We start from the raw sequence: 16,678 nt of genomic DNA, 5'->3' as shown, positions 1-16,678 counted from the left end.
GGATTGTAATTCATTGTAAACTCATATCTCATATTCACTACTTGATTGCATTTATAGAAGCCAGTTGCAGAGCCTTCATGCTGTGATTCCGTCATTTTCTGGCACGCGCCTCGCACCAGCTTCACTATAGTGACCATTAACTACGCTTTAGTCCTTGTGGCCAACTAAAGTACTGCAATCATCTGCTATGGCCAAAAAAACATTCTTCTCTTAGGCTAGCCATTGTTGAAACACCTTAATGAAAAATATTTACTTTGCTTCAGTATTTCTTGAACCAGAAATAATGCAGACATACTGGTTCCGTAACTTTTAGTGGAACATACTCAATATAGAGGACTGAGTGGGTGTGTGCCCTAGTTCTCAAACAACAGTGTGTAGAAGCCCGAATGCTTGCAGCTAGAACAGCTCATACTAAAACAACTTAACTCATAACATTGCGTTTCCTTGGGTCCTGAGCAAATCCACTTCCCAGCCCAAAGTTGCGTCACATACCCCAGTCTCAGCTACTCACGGTCAGAAACACTGGTGAACACAGGTGCAGACTTTATCATATGGTTAGATAGGCAACTGCATGGGGCCCTCAACTACAGGGGCCGCAAACAGCTATTGATAAATTATGTTTGGCCTAGATATATTATTGAATATTGAATTATGTTGTTATTCTAAGTCATTGTATCCTTAAATAACTTACAACAGACTCCCTAAGCACTTACACAATATGCAACTCAACTTACTTACTCACTACTTCTGCTTCAGAGGACAACCAGTACTACCTGACAGAAAAATGTTGCTGGTTACGTTGCAGATTCTGACTTTAGTCACAAAATATAATGATTATGATGATCATTAATCATTAAACTAAACTATCATATTAGAATTGAAAGCTTCTCCTCGACAGACGTTAAGTAAGTTCAAGTACATTGTGCTATTGCCTCTCTTTCACACTGCACTTCAAGAAAAATGAATGCAGGCCTTTTACTGTGTGCGATTAATAGTTTTGTGTTGTGTGGTGACCCCTAAGTGGTTAGGGTGCACATGGGTGCAAATGGCCTGAGCAGCGAGTCCGTGTTTCGATTTCAAGCTGGCTGGATCATTTGCTCTGTCATTCCCCTACTCATGCTCCCCACATTTTTGGGCTCTCCACTGTGAATTTAAGGCATAAAAAGTCCAAATAAAATATATTGTTAAAAGACCTACCACTACCACTCTGAATACAAACCTTCCCATTTAGAGAAAGGGTGAAACACAAAGCCCTCAAATCACTAAATCCACCCCTGAAAGTTGTGGCTACTCGCGGTCAGAAACACAGGTGAAATGCACATAGTGGGTCTATGTTTGCTTGTTTAGTCAAAGTTTACGAATATAGAATAAACAATACACCTGCATGGTGTGAAGTAGATCAGATGGACAGTTCATAAGATATGCGCTGGACACACGTACATACAGACAGACTGAGATTCCTTGCTTTATAGTTTAAGCTGGAAGAGTTATGTACTAGCATACTATTTGGGCAGTGAACAATTAATTAATTTCGAGCCAAAAACCTGTAGTAGTGGTTGAAGTCCTTCTCCTGGGACCATGCAGTTCTGCAATCACACTTATCCAGATCCTCTGCAAGCCTTGATTTACTATCTTTACCTATCTATGAGAGAGAAATCCTGCATCAACTCTGCAACCCTTATGATTCTGCTTAGCACAAGCAGTCTTGCAACTATAGGTGAGGTGAAATATTTTGTATCAACGCGATTCCCAATGCAATTGACGCTTTCCTAAGCAACGCAACCTGCTGCTACTCCATCATGCTGTCAGCTACCCTTTAGCCCACACTGTCAATAACTGCACTCCCTGTATCTAATTTTTGGAATTACTAAAAAGCAATTTAATAGAGAAGCAGACAGAAAGATTTGCGTTTGAAGGATATGGCCAGGATATCAAACTGATTCGGCAGCAAAAACGTGTTAAAAAGAGAAAGATAGAAGCTAAAGACCACAGATCACAAGTGAACCACCAACTGTCGATCGAGTCAGAGAACAATGAAATTAAGTAAAATACTGTATATATCTCCTTCCAACTTCTGCGGGTACTGAGAATCCCTATTAGATGTGCCTCAGGCACAACATTTAACCGTGACGTGCTTGAAATCCACAAAACTAGCCTGAAAATAAAGAAAATCTGAAAAGATTGCTTGAGAGTCTAGTTATAGGACCCTGGTCGGAGCTGGCCAATGCTACTGTTATGATTGGTCAGTCTGCTTTCAAGGGGCAGGACGTAGCCATGGGTCACTTGCATATCAGCAAGGAAGGTATAATTAATGCCTTGTGAGCACTGCCTTTTATTCCCGGCAGAAAAGCTAATATTACAACAACTGCCCAATCTCAGAACCCATCAGCTATCGGTCTGACGACTAGCCTCTGGGGGCAAGGACCTGTATTTCTGGACTTCTGGTGTAGCCAGTGGTTATTTGGACCAAGACTTCTTTTTCCGTGGGAGATGACCTGTACGACTGGATTGTTTCATAAGTGGGCAGTTTACAATCCAATTTTATACCAATATAAAGCGAAATCATCGTCAGATGATAGCCACTGGGTTCCGAGATTGCATTTAAGCCAATGCGTTTTGCCTCTTTTGCTCTTCAAATGGACGGTGTACCTGAGTTCAACCAAAGCCTGCTCGAACGTGATTGGTCAATACTGGAACGGAAACCAGAACCCTTCAGATACCAAAATCTTGTCCAATTCCCGCAGCATACGAATGCCGATTATCTTTATAGAGACATAGATCACAATGTGTATAGATACAATAGATCCCATTAAATATTCTTTCCCGATGGCAACATGCACTGTGGTCACTTTTGGCCTCCTTTAATGAAAACATTCATTAGAATTGTATCCTATACCTTTCTGTTTGCTCTATATAATGTAACCATCTGCTGATTCAAAGGGAAAAAAGTTTTCCTCCAGGGGGCAGGCTAGTATGGTTTTGTTTGTTTTTTGTTTCTGTTTGCTCTTTGTTTTGGTCTTTCTTGCCCTTAATGATTTGCCCCATCCGCTCAGACATCAGCATACTCAGCTGCTGTAAAGCCAGGCGTCCATCCATGTTCTATATTATGTAGCACATCTGACTTATGCCTTGTCATACCCTACAATTGATGGACAGAAGAACATGCATATGTCCCTTTCTTCATATGGGCAGCCAACAGCAATGGCCTAAATGGCCTTGGTTTAAACCGGGAAATTCAACTGGTTGCTTGGTAAATAACTTGTTCTTCTTAACAAGCCAAGAAAACAGACACACCAGATAAAGTTCAGGTCAATAAATTATCTAAAGGCCCTGATGTACTCCAAAACAAACACAGACAGTAGACATTCTACAACACATTCAAGGGGTTCTGTATGCTAATGTGTCTACACAGGCAGACTTGATCAAAGGCAGTACAATCAGCGTGGTCATAAGCACATGAACTGATGGGGGAACCGCCCCTTTTAGGTGACCCAAGCAAGTCAATTTGGTCCATTATAGCTTTCCCCATAATTCCCTGTGTGTCACTGGTATCTGTGTTCAGGAATTTACCATTCACTTTTGGCAATGGGTTCTTGACCTCTACACAAAGGTCCCTGCTTGACAATACCTGTGACCACTGTAGTCTGACATCCCTACATGTTATCAGTCTTGTCTTGTATGGTCAGTCACCTTTTAAATACATGGTGTGTTCCCATTACCAGAAGACGTTCCACTCTTGTCTGCAATTCTCACATACACAAACATACCTCTTATGAAATATTTGTCTTGTCTTAGGTAAATCAGCAAAATGGCACATTCTAATTTACTAGAATACATTAACCAATTCAAGTGTCCTTGTCCAGATCAGTAACTTTGGTTGACTCCTAAATACAGTGTGTATACACCATGTGCCTCCTCCAATGCACTAGTTACTACTGGATGCTAAACCCATAGACTGCGTATAACTCTAGACCAGCTCTACATCTCCACCAAATCCATCACCCCCACCACCCACTCCACAATCACCAACTCACAGATATAAAAACATGGATGCAAGCAAACTTTCTCAAACTCAACAGGGACAAATCTGAAATCGGCCCCAAATCCCAACACAACTTCTCCCTCTGCATCGATGGCACCACTGTTCCTGCTTCCACACATATCCGTAACCTTAGTATAATTTTTAAACAAACCCTCTCCTTTGAATGCCACGTCAATCACATCACCAAAAACGCCTTCTTTCATATCAAAAACATTGCCCGTCCATGCTGAAACACTAATCCACGCCTTCGTCACATCTCGACTGGACTACTGCTACAGCATCCCGTACGGCCAAAAACATCAACAAACTGCAATACATCCAGAATTCAGCTGCCCACTCCCGCACCAGAGATTACATCACCCCAGTCCTTCAAAACCTCCACTGGCCCCCCATACAGCAGAGAATCCAGTTCAAGATTCTCCTCATTACATACAAAGCTCTTCACAACCTCGCCCCTTCATACCTTTCGTACCACCTGCACCGACACGCTCCCACCCGCAACCTCAGATTCGCTAACGCTAACCTTTTTACCCCCCTTACTCTGTCCAAGCATCGGACCTAGGGGGACAGGGCCTTCTCCATTGCTGCCCCCTCCCTCTGGAACTCCCTCTCCCATCACCTCAGAAATTCTCTGTCACTCGCCATTTTCAAAACTGCACTTTAAACTCACGTATTTAAATCTGCTTTTAACCTGTGTTGCTAGTTATGTAGGTTTTCTTGTGTTGTTCCTTACTGTTATGTCATCTATATTGTTTATATAGTAATTGATTTCATTGTTTCTCTTTTTACCATGTAAAGTGCATTTGAGTACCTTTTAAAGCTCTATACAAATATAATGTATTATCATTATAAGAAGTGGACGTATTCGTTGTGACACATTCATTTGTGGACTGCAGTTTTGAAGCCTCTAGTTCGGTAGTTTGGCCTTCGCCATCATGACCTTTTGCAACCAGTGAATGAAAGTGACCATATTTGGACTGCGGAGGAGAGACGTAGAGACGTAGAGACGCTGTATAGGGATCTGGTAGTGGTGGTGACCTGTCAATCACAAGGTAGCCCACCCTAAAGCATACCCTGCTTTATGTCTACTTTACTCTAAATGAGACCATCATTTACTAAATTAACACCATGCTGTACTGAAGAAACTAGCGACTGAGACCATAAACTCATGTTTCTAATGTTTGAGGTAATAAATCAAGTGAGAGGTAGGGTCATTTTCTCATAGAGTTCCATACAGTCTGACTTCTTTTTGCAACCAGAGGAGTCGCCCCTGCTGGCCATTTGAAAGAATGCATATTTGAGACACTTCCGCATTGGCTTCACTAAACTCTCTTCAATGCCCCCTATACCCCTCTCAAATAACTGATAGGTCAACCTGAACAATTCATAAGGTTTCAGTGCTGCCACTACTACATGATACCACCAGCATCCCACTTTTCACTGACTGCATGACCCAGGGCATGGTGGGAAACGCCTGGCTATCGCCAGATCATATAGCTGATTGGTTCTTAGATTTGACAACAAACACCACGTTTTGTAGAAAATCCAAATTTTCTGCGTAATTGTAAAATGTAACGCTCGATTGTTGGCTATTAGTCTCATGTTGAACAACGAAGGTTTAATCTAAAAACATGTCTTGTGTGATTGATAATAACTTTATACAACACATATAAAAACGAGCATCAAAGTGTTTTACAGGCAGACATAAAAAGAACAAAAATAGAATACAATGCAGATACAAGCACATTTCTACATAAATATATATTTACAAACACGCATGAATAAATCTGAATAAGGTCTGTAAACCACAAGTAGATCAGATTTAAATGGATGTAACTGTTTCTTTGACTTCCTGTTTTTTCTTTGAAGGCGACTGAAAACAGCCTGCTCTTCCACTTTCCAGGCGAGGTGCAGCTCATCTTGAACGAGCCTAATACTGCAAAAGGCAAAAAAACAAAGAAAACAGTCATGAGTGACTAGAGGACCATCTGAGGGCCACTTATGGGATTTCTGACTTTGTCGAGTACATGGTTCTGTTATTGGCAGATCCACTCTTTGGGTTCAATATCCACTGCAAAGAATGCACTGGGCTGAATAATCCACTTACAGCTCCATGACCATCAAAAAAACGTGACTTTCCACTGTTATACGTTCTGTACTACGTACTAAGATGGTGCCCCATTCATTCTTCTGAAAGTTGCACACAGGGTGTATACACCAAAAAAGTCTCCAGGGCCTTAGAGCATGTACACTAGTTTCTTCTTTTTCTGGCAAAGCCATCCATATCCTGACTGAATTTAGCAAACGCCACATAAATTAGGCGCATGGAGGTGCTTTGAAATGCAATTCAATTGGATTTATGCAGATGGTTCTCAGTCGGGACACTCTGCCGGCTTAAATTGTATTTCAAAGTGTAGAAGTGCTGAAGAATCCATGCTGCTTCTAGATGAGAGCTATGGAGGACAACATAGAGGAGAACAACCGTCAGGGGACAGGGGCAATGAAATGCATTGCCTGCTGGCAGTTTCAGTTCCACTCTGCAGCTTCCCGCTAATCACCAGCCTCTTCCGTTTCTATATTTGTCTGGTGCAACGGAGGAGTTCTGCACCGTGACTTGACAGCGCGAGAGGGCGATTGGTTCAATGTTGAAAAGCTGCGTCACCAACGTAGCTACGTAGATACAAGGGAAACCTAATATTTGAAGTTCTGGGCGTAAGGCGTCAGTATGCTTGTCAGATGTCAGAATCCCCCCCCCCCCCCCTCCCTTTTTGTAACTTTCACAAACCCTCTTTAAGGACGTTTAACACAGGACAAGGTTTGCGCTGCACTCACCGCTGGGTTCAGAGGACATCGCGGCACGCTTCGGTTGCCAAAAAGCCGCAGAGGAGCCGTGCAAGCCATTCGAAATAATGGGTTCCGAAACACAGTAGGGCTGTTGCCTGTAGTGCAGGGGTCAGAGAGGTGGAATTCAAACTTCAAACTACTTTTTCGGATACCCCTGCCTTAAACATATGACAATGTAGAGATCACTTCTTACAGTACTTTTGGTGACATATGGGAAGTACCCAGTGCCGCCACCGTTGAGGGTTATTCAGTTGTTTGGTTTATAGGCCAGGGGCAGTACTGCATTGTAGGGAGAGGGCTTATTAGGACTTTTGAAATTTGGGGGTTTCCTTCTCTATCCCAACTCAGCATGTTACAGCCAGTTTGTTTTGAACTAGTGACCTCCGAGCCACAAGCACAGCCTTCTGACAGATGGCTTTAGGTGGGGTAAGGGCAAAGTCTAGTGTTTCTACCATTTTCGGGGGTTGCAGGCAACTGTACAGCTTGTAGAATATGGATCTTAACTTCAGTGCTTGATTTTGGCAATAGTGAGTGCGTAAATATAGGAGAAAAAAATAATACCCAACAATTAAGTCATGCAGTTACACAGAAATATATAGGGAGTAGTACCATTCAGACCCATTTGTATTGCACATTCTAAGGTAAAAGCAAAGTAAACCAGATGGGTGCGATAACACAGCAGAAGACATTGTCTGGTCACAGAATGACATATCCAGAGGGTCCTGTTCACCTGGTAGACAACAAATATAGTTTTGGAGTTTTTTTTCTTCTTCTCGAGAACAATGTGTGTTCTTCCTCCATGGTGGTGGTTCTTATGTGCAACCAGCCAACGTTTTTTTTTTTGGTCATAGACCAGAACAAGAACAGGTGGCGCCATTTTACTGCATGCCCCGAAACTCAAAATGGTGGTATGCAACTTAACCCTTTAAAGACCAACTACATCTAGTCCAGCAGACAAGTATGCATGTCAGATTGGTGGGTTCCCCAGTAACGTTGATCACACTCATGTATCACAAACTGAGTGGTGCCGAAACTGCACAGGGGAGCGCTGAAGCCCCACTTAGGACTTCTCTGATCTCTGATCAGTGCACATTACTGTCGGAGCAAGTAGTCCTGCCTGTTACAGGAGCAGCTGCAGCAGCAAGAAGGCAACCGTGGCGCGGTCGACCGGAAGGAGTCGCGCTGCTACCCCGACCGTCTCTGGCTGTGTCAGCCATAGAACACGCAGGGGCGGGCTCTCTCGGAGTACCCGCACCTTGTTATTGGTTGTGACCAGACCGTTGTATAACTTACGCACAATTTCGGGCACATTGTCTGAAAATTGCGCAAATAAAAGATAATGGAGGCGGATTTGGATCTAACGCCGCTACGCGGGGCACAACAAGCCGTGTAGCACACGTCGTCGTCCGGGGGAAACACTTTGTTTTGGGGATTGAACGATCCCCATCGTCTCCAGAAAGAAAGAAAAAAAAAAGATCTTCTCCAGACGATATTTCGCCAGGAAAGACGGAAGCCATCTGCAAAGAGGACAGACAAAAGAAAGAAAGACGAAACGCACTGTCTCTGGAAGTGATTACTTTTAACACGAAGGAATTGGAGGCGAAGCACGTGAAGAGCACCACGGAGCACAGATCTGGTAAGGGGTCCTGCTAAAGACCAGCTGCAGAGGAGTCGTTCACCGTTAGCTGCTGGTTACCAGTGCTAGGTAGCATGATGCTAGCTAGTTAGCTTTACCCAGAACATCAGTCAGCGTCAGTACGTAATCAATATAACACGTGGCTAGAGTCGCAGACCTACCCGCTGCTGAGATTGTTTGTGTTTTTGTGGAGCATCTGTACCGCTCCCTTGTGTGCGTGCTGTCCTCCGTCCAGGCTGTGGCTTAAAGTGCAGCATCTTACAATGTCACGACCAAGACGAGAGCAGCACACAGCTTCCACGTTATTGCCAGTTAACACTACAACATGGGGGGGGGGGGGGGGGGTTAAAATGCTCATGTCTGTCCATAGCATCACCGAGAATATAACTTGTTCGTATGACTAAGTTTTGGTCGTATTTGAACACCTGCTGGTTATCTTTCATAAGTCCATGGAGTGTGGCAGCTCAGTTGACCTGTGGCTTAATTGCTTTTAAAAGGGTTTCTCAAATGCTCAGTGAACTCTTCACCCTGAAGTATATTATGTATAATCTGTCCTATAATTCCTAAACATAAATAGTTTCATTATCTCGGATGATGTATTTCTCATATCACTGCACTAGTCCTCTGGCAGGGTTGTAGTTGAAGGTGCTGATGGAGGGGTACACCATGTAACCCAGTGTATGATGCACCTGAGGTCTGCTTTCCAGGTAAAGAGGGACACCATGTTGGAAGAGTGCAAAATCCCCCCCCCCCCCTTTTTTTGTGGATATTCTGACGAGCCTCAGCCATTCTGTCACATAGTGTTTCCTTAACATGTCTGTAATACAAAACCCAGATTATCTGGTTATAAGGGGGTTATCTGTCCGTCAACTGAGATAAACAAGCATCTACAACTGCACTACCTAGTACAACTTGAGCAGAGAAATGCATCATGAACAACATTATCCTATAGTCCCATGGCAAGAGAAACTCCATCAAACCAGACTTTATCAAGTTTACCTGATCTAATGCACCGCTCTGACACATATTCTACCTTTGTAGTGCTTAAAACGGTCACTTTTTGTTCAAACGGAGCGGCATAGAGAACTAATATGTCTTACTGTGTTGTTGTTAATGTGTTACTTTACTGAGGTCGTAGTTAGTTATGTTGTTCCGCTGGACCTCATTCTATTGAAATGTCCCCTCAAGTCCAGTTCAACAGCGCTGCAAACTAAAACCACAACAACAAACGCATAGTTAAGTTATCACCCCTCTGACCGTTTCAATCAACTCAGAACATCAATATCTTTGTACAAATAATTAACTGACAACCATTATTCTCAGATATGGATTTCGAGAAAAAATAGCGTCGTATTTTGGCTTTTCCAAAAAGCCATTTAAAGAGAGGAACTAATGAAAAGCAGTGACACCAGTACACTACATCATGTGTCCATAATCCGCTGTAATTCGGGGTGTCTTGGTATACTGGTATTGACAATAACCGTGATATTTTAAAAAGGGGAAATATTTATACAATTTTAATAGTACACATATAAACATTATGTAAATAATCCAGCACCTATTAAATCCCGCTTTTGTATTGTTTCGGTTACAGACTCTCTCTGCAAGTGTCGTGAAACTCTGATATCACGACAGCCCTTCTTTTGCCATTTAGGAGGCAATCTGTGGTCTGATGTGCCCATCTTTGGCCGATGTTGGCCTAGGTCACATTAGCCGTGTTGTCATTTGTTTGTTTTAAAAAGACACTGTCACATGGCTACACGGACAGTTTAAAGGATTTGTAATTGACTACAGTCTGATTAGCGTTACACAAAGTGGTGCGCATGTCACTGTAGCTGTGTAACCTTCCCCTCAAGGCGATCACATCGGTTATTACTGCTGATTCAAGTGGCTGGTAAATCCTTACTGTCCATATGATCATTTGCAATGTTCTTTAGAATGCCATCGTCGTGAGGGAGAGTCCATTCTGTTGAACTATTGTGTTTAAAAGCGATATGAGGTTTGTTGTTCGCATGCTGTACTCATCGCTCTGCAGCAGTTTGATTTAGCATCCTCTTTTGAACACTACTCTGCGATCTCATCACAAGCAGATCTCGCGTTCCTGTAGCTTTATTACGACGACGGTGAAGTTAGTTGGCAGTTGATATTTAAACACAATGACATGGCGTGCTCTAGCTGACCCGCTTCAATATCCTACCACTCAAGACCATAGCTGACATAGAGGCAACATAGCATGTCACAGTTCAGCAAGGGCACGGAGAAGGATACAGTACTCGTCCGTGTCTACCCAGAAGATCGCCTGGGTGAGGGATCGTATTTTCTGCAAGAGAGTATTAGCTTTCAATGATTTTCTGTCCTCGTGTGTGTGTGTGTGTGTGTGTGTGTGTGGTACACCATGTAAACATAGTTGCTCACATAAGAAAGGCTGTAAATCTTCAAAATTAAGCATTCTTCTTGGACATTCAAAATATTAGATGCATCCTATTGGCTGACACGATTCTTCTGCATTCTGCTGTTTTGCTGTTGAGTGTGCTACACACCACTGTGTTTTAGTAGCTGCCTCTGCCATTCCTGTCAAGGCCAAGCAGTTCAGTAGCTATTGCAGGTGCAGGTAGCCCTCAGTGAGTGGTGGGGGGGGGGGGGGGGGGGGGGGATGCGTAAATTGCTTGTGCCACTTCTAACTGGAGGAGGAGGCTCTGCCAGCATGACAACCAGTACTCGCCTCGCCCCGCTAGCTGTTGTCATGTGCTGACGATCCCGATCCACTCGTCTGTTTTCAACTGTCCCTTCATCTACACGACACGGCCAAGACCAGTTGAAATGGCATGTTTTACGGTGTTGTGCTTAAATTGACTTTCCTGTATGTGTCGTATGCCACCGTGTGTTTTCATAGAACAGGATTCCCTCCTCTCGTTTCTTCCCCTGCAGCTGAGCAAGAAAAAGGTTTTAACAAAAGGAAATTGGACTTGTTGGAAGATACTCACTTTGATTTGTCTGATTCAGACCTCGGGGTCGTCGCACACCTTTTGTTCCCTGGGCTCAGTTTTAATGTAGCTCACCCCTTTGACAACATTGAGGAGTTTCATGTTGCACTTGACACCTTGTCCTTTTTCTAATGAGGACTCATCCATCCAAAAATGCACTTTATGGTTTCCTCTGTAGATCAGCATTGACTATGATCTTGTGAACAAGCTCAGTAATCACGTTTTATTGGAGGTAAAACCCTTCTTTAGTTTAGAGGGCATGATTTGATTTGTTTCATTTTGCTTTTGTTTCCCTTTTCTAGAATAGTTCTTACCGTCTCAGATTGTCCAGTCCAATAGTTTATTCTATGGCATTTATTCCACATCAATCCGACTGAATCGGAGCGTTAATTCATAGTATTGAAACATTGTACAGGGCTCCAGACTATCTTTTTATGGTGGTTGCACTTTTTCCATTCAGGTGCACAAGCTCATAATTCAGGTTCTCTCAAAAATTCTTCGCTGCGAGGGCGGGATATTCATCGGTGGCCGTGGCCGTTATGGCCCCTCTGTCTGGTTTTGGTGCCCTTCTGAAAACTGTATGCCCGCTGGCCACAGTGGCCTCGATGCCCTGCCTCTGCTGCTCTCCTCTGCCTCTCTTTGGGTTTGATTTCAAGCCTGGTATGAACAGCTGGAAAGCTGGGCTATTTAGGACGACAGTGTCTTGGCTGCACCGCGCTACCGAAGCTGATCTTGACTACCCTATACAGTATATCCTACCGGATGCGCTGCAGCATGTTTCAGAAGCATCTTTCTGTTCAGAATATGCGTCTGTTTTTAACGGAGCCAGCGTGTTCTGAGCAGATATGCGAGGGAAGCTCTGTGTGCTGTGGCATGGAGGGAGACCGGGAGCCGTTCATCTGTACTCCATGACAGAGAGCTGGTGCGTTAGGACAATTCATGCCGCTTTGTCTGAAAATACTAGCGTTTATCCATTTTGATTACAATACAGGAGTAAGTGTACTGAAAGAATATGGGAAGCAGTGTTGATTGTTAAGCGTGACAGCAGCAGGAAGGAAGGAGCTCCGGTTTCTCTCCTTCACAGCACGAGTGAAGCAGCCGCTCACAAAAGAAGCTCTGTAATTACCCTGCATGCAATTGAGTTACGGACGTCATGGGGGTCATGTTTTAGTTGCGCTTGTAGTGCTTCTTCGTTGTAGTTTCGTCATGGCAGACCTACGTCAGTGACATCCGCCGTCGCATCATGATTACGCAGCTTAGTGAGAGTGGAGTCGGATACTCCAAACACCACGTTGTCTTCTTCTAACTCCTCATGAATTCTCCTTCACATCTTTCCTTGCCCCCCGTGACGTTTTCCACAGAGGTCAAGGAAAAATGTTTGGACTTTTAGCTAATTTAGCTAGCGGAGATTTACCAGAATATCTGTGAGATTATCATTTCTAAATCAGTCCTTGCAAAGACATCCTGTACCGTGCACATGTGAGCACAATGTCAGTTCTGACTTCATTGAGCAAGAAACATCTCTCTGAATTCCGAGCATGTCTTGTCGTTGTTGAGGGGTTGATTGAGGATTGTACCACATGCTATATGTAATACCCATTATCACTTTGAGTGTAATACCGTGTATTTTCATTTTTAATCTGTTATGAAAATAAGGTGCGACATACTGTTTAATATAACTGATGCTGTGCTGTCAAACTTGTACCTGAAAATCGAGACTTGGATCTGTTGGCAGAGGAGCTGGAGGTAGATGTGGAAGATTAATGCAAAGATAGCTCCGTTACAATTTAGTGTGCCAATAAGCTATACCACGGACCCAGCATGCACAATACCCTGGCATTGGAACACCTAAAAGAAATGCAGCAGTAAATTACTAGTAGCTTTTTTGTCTCTTTAATAACATCTCCACCCAACTCCTTACAATTTAATTCAAACTAAACAAAGCGAATGTAGAGCATGAACGGAAGGATTTTGGATGCAGAAGCAAATTTTTAAAACTCCCGCTCCAATTTGTTTCAGACCGGGTGATTTAAACATTTCCAATAACTCCAGAGCGTTGAGTCCAAAAGTCAACAGTTATTGAGAAAAAGAAAAGAAAATGTAATACTTGCCAACATTCACAACAGTTATTATCCAACAATATATTCTCCTTTAATCCACATTTGTTGGCGTTTAGCCTTTCAGAAACCACATTTTCATTGCGCTCTCCCACTTGCCGCTCACAAAGGATGCACAGGTCTAGGCGGTCTAGCAGCAAACGACACTGACGAGTTATATTCATTAAAGGAAGTTGATTTATTTTATTGAGAATTATTTTCTGAACAGGGAGACGTCTTAGCCAGCAACTAGCAGCTAACAGTGCTTATTGTGCGGACAGAGCTAACAGTTATTACCTGGAGAGGGGGAACACACACACACACACACAAACACACACACACACAGCTTCCATATACCAGATGGGTATTAAATGAAGTACTCTATTGTCTATTGGCATTGGTGTCCCTTTTTAAAGGTACTAGTATTGGTACTAGCATTGTAACGACACCCAGCCATATCGCCAGCGCAGTCAGACTGCTCCTGTCTGTACCTTCAACTCACACACACAATACTGTAGATAAGGAAATGTGCACGGTATGATTTTATACCGCAGTATACTGGGATCCAGTTATGCTGTTACAACCATCTAAATACTAGGGTGCCTTTTAGTTTAAGCTAAAATTACATTTGGTAACAGTGAGAATGCGTTTCACAAACAAGCTCTGTGGCCATATTTGCAAGCATTGCCAAGTGTGGTGAGGCAGTATGCCAGTACTTCAAGCTATGGCAGATGGTCTGGTGTGAAGGTGCCTCGTACCTCAGAGCCCACAGTGCCTGGATTTAGGGCTGCAACAACGAATCGATAAAAATCGATTATTAAAAGAGTTGGCAACAAATTTCATTATCGATTTGTTGTGTCGCACGATTATTACGCCACTCAATAAGTCGCGGAGATGTTAGTGTTCAAAGCAGGCCCGGTCGCCTGAATACCGCAGCTAGGAATAATGGAATAGGACCCCGGTTCTATTTTTGTGGGTTTTTCTCTGAACTGGAGCCATGATTAAGAGGGACGGCCGGGGGATTCTGTGGGTGGTGGTGCATGGCCGTTCTTAGTTGGTGGAGCGATTTGTCTGGTTCATTCCGATAACGAACGAGACTCCGGCATGCTAACTAGTTACGCGGCCCCGTGCAGTCAGCGTCCAGCTTCTTAGAGGGACGAGTGGCGTTCAGCCACACGAGATTGAGCAATAACAGGTCTGTGATGCCCTTAGATGTCCGGGGCTGCACGCGCGCCACACTGAGTGGATCAGCGTGTGTCTACCCTTCACTGAGAGGCGTGGGTAACCCGCTGAACCTCACTCGTGATATTAGTCCATTTTTCTTTTTAATTATTACTTTAACAGCTCAGGGATGTTAGAGCAACCTGTTTGTGCACTTTCTGAAGATTTTTTGCTCTTTGAATTTGCACTGTCAGTTCTGTTTTTGAATAAAGGGTTGGGAATTAATGCTTTTTTGTTTGTTTTTTATCCGATTCATCGATTAATCGAACAAATAATCGACAGACTAATCGCCCTACCTGGATTGACAGTTTCTTATCCATATTCACTATACCATATTAGGCTCTCAGGTTAGGCTGTGGTTATATTGTCAAGAGCTGTAATCCAAGCTAAGTCTATGGGTAGTCGTGTTGCACAGGTCTAACTAGGGATGCACTGAGAGTAGCTGGTTTTCCTTAAAGGTCAGCCCATCTCAGGTGCACCTGAGCTGATGCTAACCTCTGTGCTAACCCCCTTCACTTAAATCAGCAGGTGGCAATCAAGACAAAGGACCTGAACTTGGGTCTCCCGTGAAGCTGTAGCATTCATTCAGCGACAAATATACTGTACACTACACTGCTGACTTCATACGCATAGTCTCACCTGCTCTTTTTCTTGACCGACCGCTCGCTAACGTTGTGCTGGGCTTGCGATCCCCTGGTGAAAAGCCTGACAAGAGTATGCCAGGCAGACACTGCTGACAACCTCCCAGCTGAACTGATTGATTCGGTGGAGACTTACTGTGTTTATCCGGGTTGTTCATCAGGTTGTTGTTGCAGCTGGGCGGCTTTTCAGGCTCAACTGACGAGAGGTTAATGTCACGTTGTCTGGTGCGGTTGTATTGGAGCCGATACTGGTATTCGGTATCGGAGCATCCCTAGCTGTAACAGCCGTACCCATTTAACGAGCATCATTTCGATTTCTGTCTTGTCTGGAGCCATTTTAAATCTTGTAAAAACAAAATGCAAAACATGTTATAATGGTACTAATAATTGTATTTCTTTCCCTTTTACAGAAAGCCAGGATCAACGTCTTTCAATATTTAGATGACGGCAGACGTTTAACACCAGGTACACAAGGTTTTTTAACATTGGTTAAGTTTGTGTGTGCTTGTTTTTTCTTTGAGCAATGCTTCTTTTAAATGAAATTACTTATGTGAAATATCTTAACCTTCTAACCCCGAGCGGAGCCCAACTTGGCTCTAGAGGGGGGGCGACAGAGTGTACACATGTACTACCAATTACTTCTGAGAACGAATTAAATGATATTTCAAAAACCTACGTGACGAAGAAATTCTGATAAAATGGACCATGTAACCTATTTTAATCACTCAAAAACTCAAAAACATATATATATATATTTGTGAGGCACCTGCACCCTTTGTGCTATGAATTTGGAATGTTTTTTAGGCTTGCCAGGGCCTCATTAAAAAAATTAAAGTGCTTTTTCTTCAGGTGAACCTGGGAATTTTCCCTGTTTGCTGTGTTCTGTCTTCAGCTACTATTAACCAGTAACATATACACAATATTTACTCATCTCAACAAATAAACTCACAATTCCTAGGGTTATTCAACCATCAACATTTTTAAAATAGACCTTGTAGTTACAGAATTATGGTCTTTTTAGTATGGGTTACAATTTTCGAGGACTAAAAATAGGCCTAGGGGTGAAAAGGTTAAGAATTCCAATAAATTAACATCTGAAATGCAGGATTGTTGCAACTATTGTTTTTACTACTTCTTCAAACTTAATTTGATTGATTGCAAATGTTTCTGCATCCAAGAGAAAACAGCCAAGTAAACAAAGAATACATGCAGTG

The sequence above is a fragment of the Pholis gunnellus genome (genome assembly GCF_910591455.1).
Source record: "Pholis gunnellus genome assembly, chromosome: 8".
In the NCBI taxonomy this organism is placed as follows: Eukaryota; Metazoa; Chordata; class Actinopteri; order Perciformes; family Pholidae; genus Pholis; species Pholis gunnellus.
The sequence above is the reverse complement of the archived record's forward strand: the minus strand, read 5'-3'. Positions refer to the sequence as shown.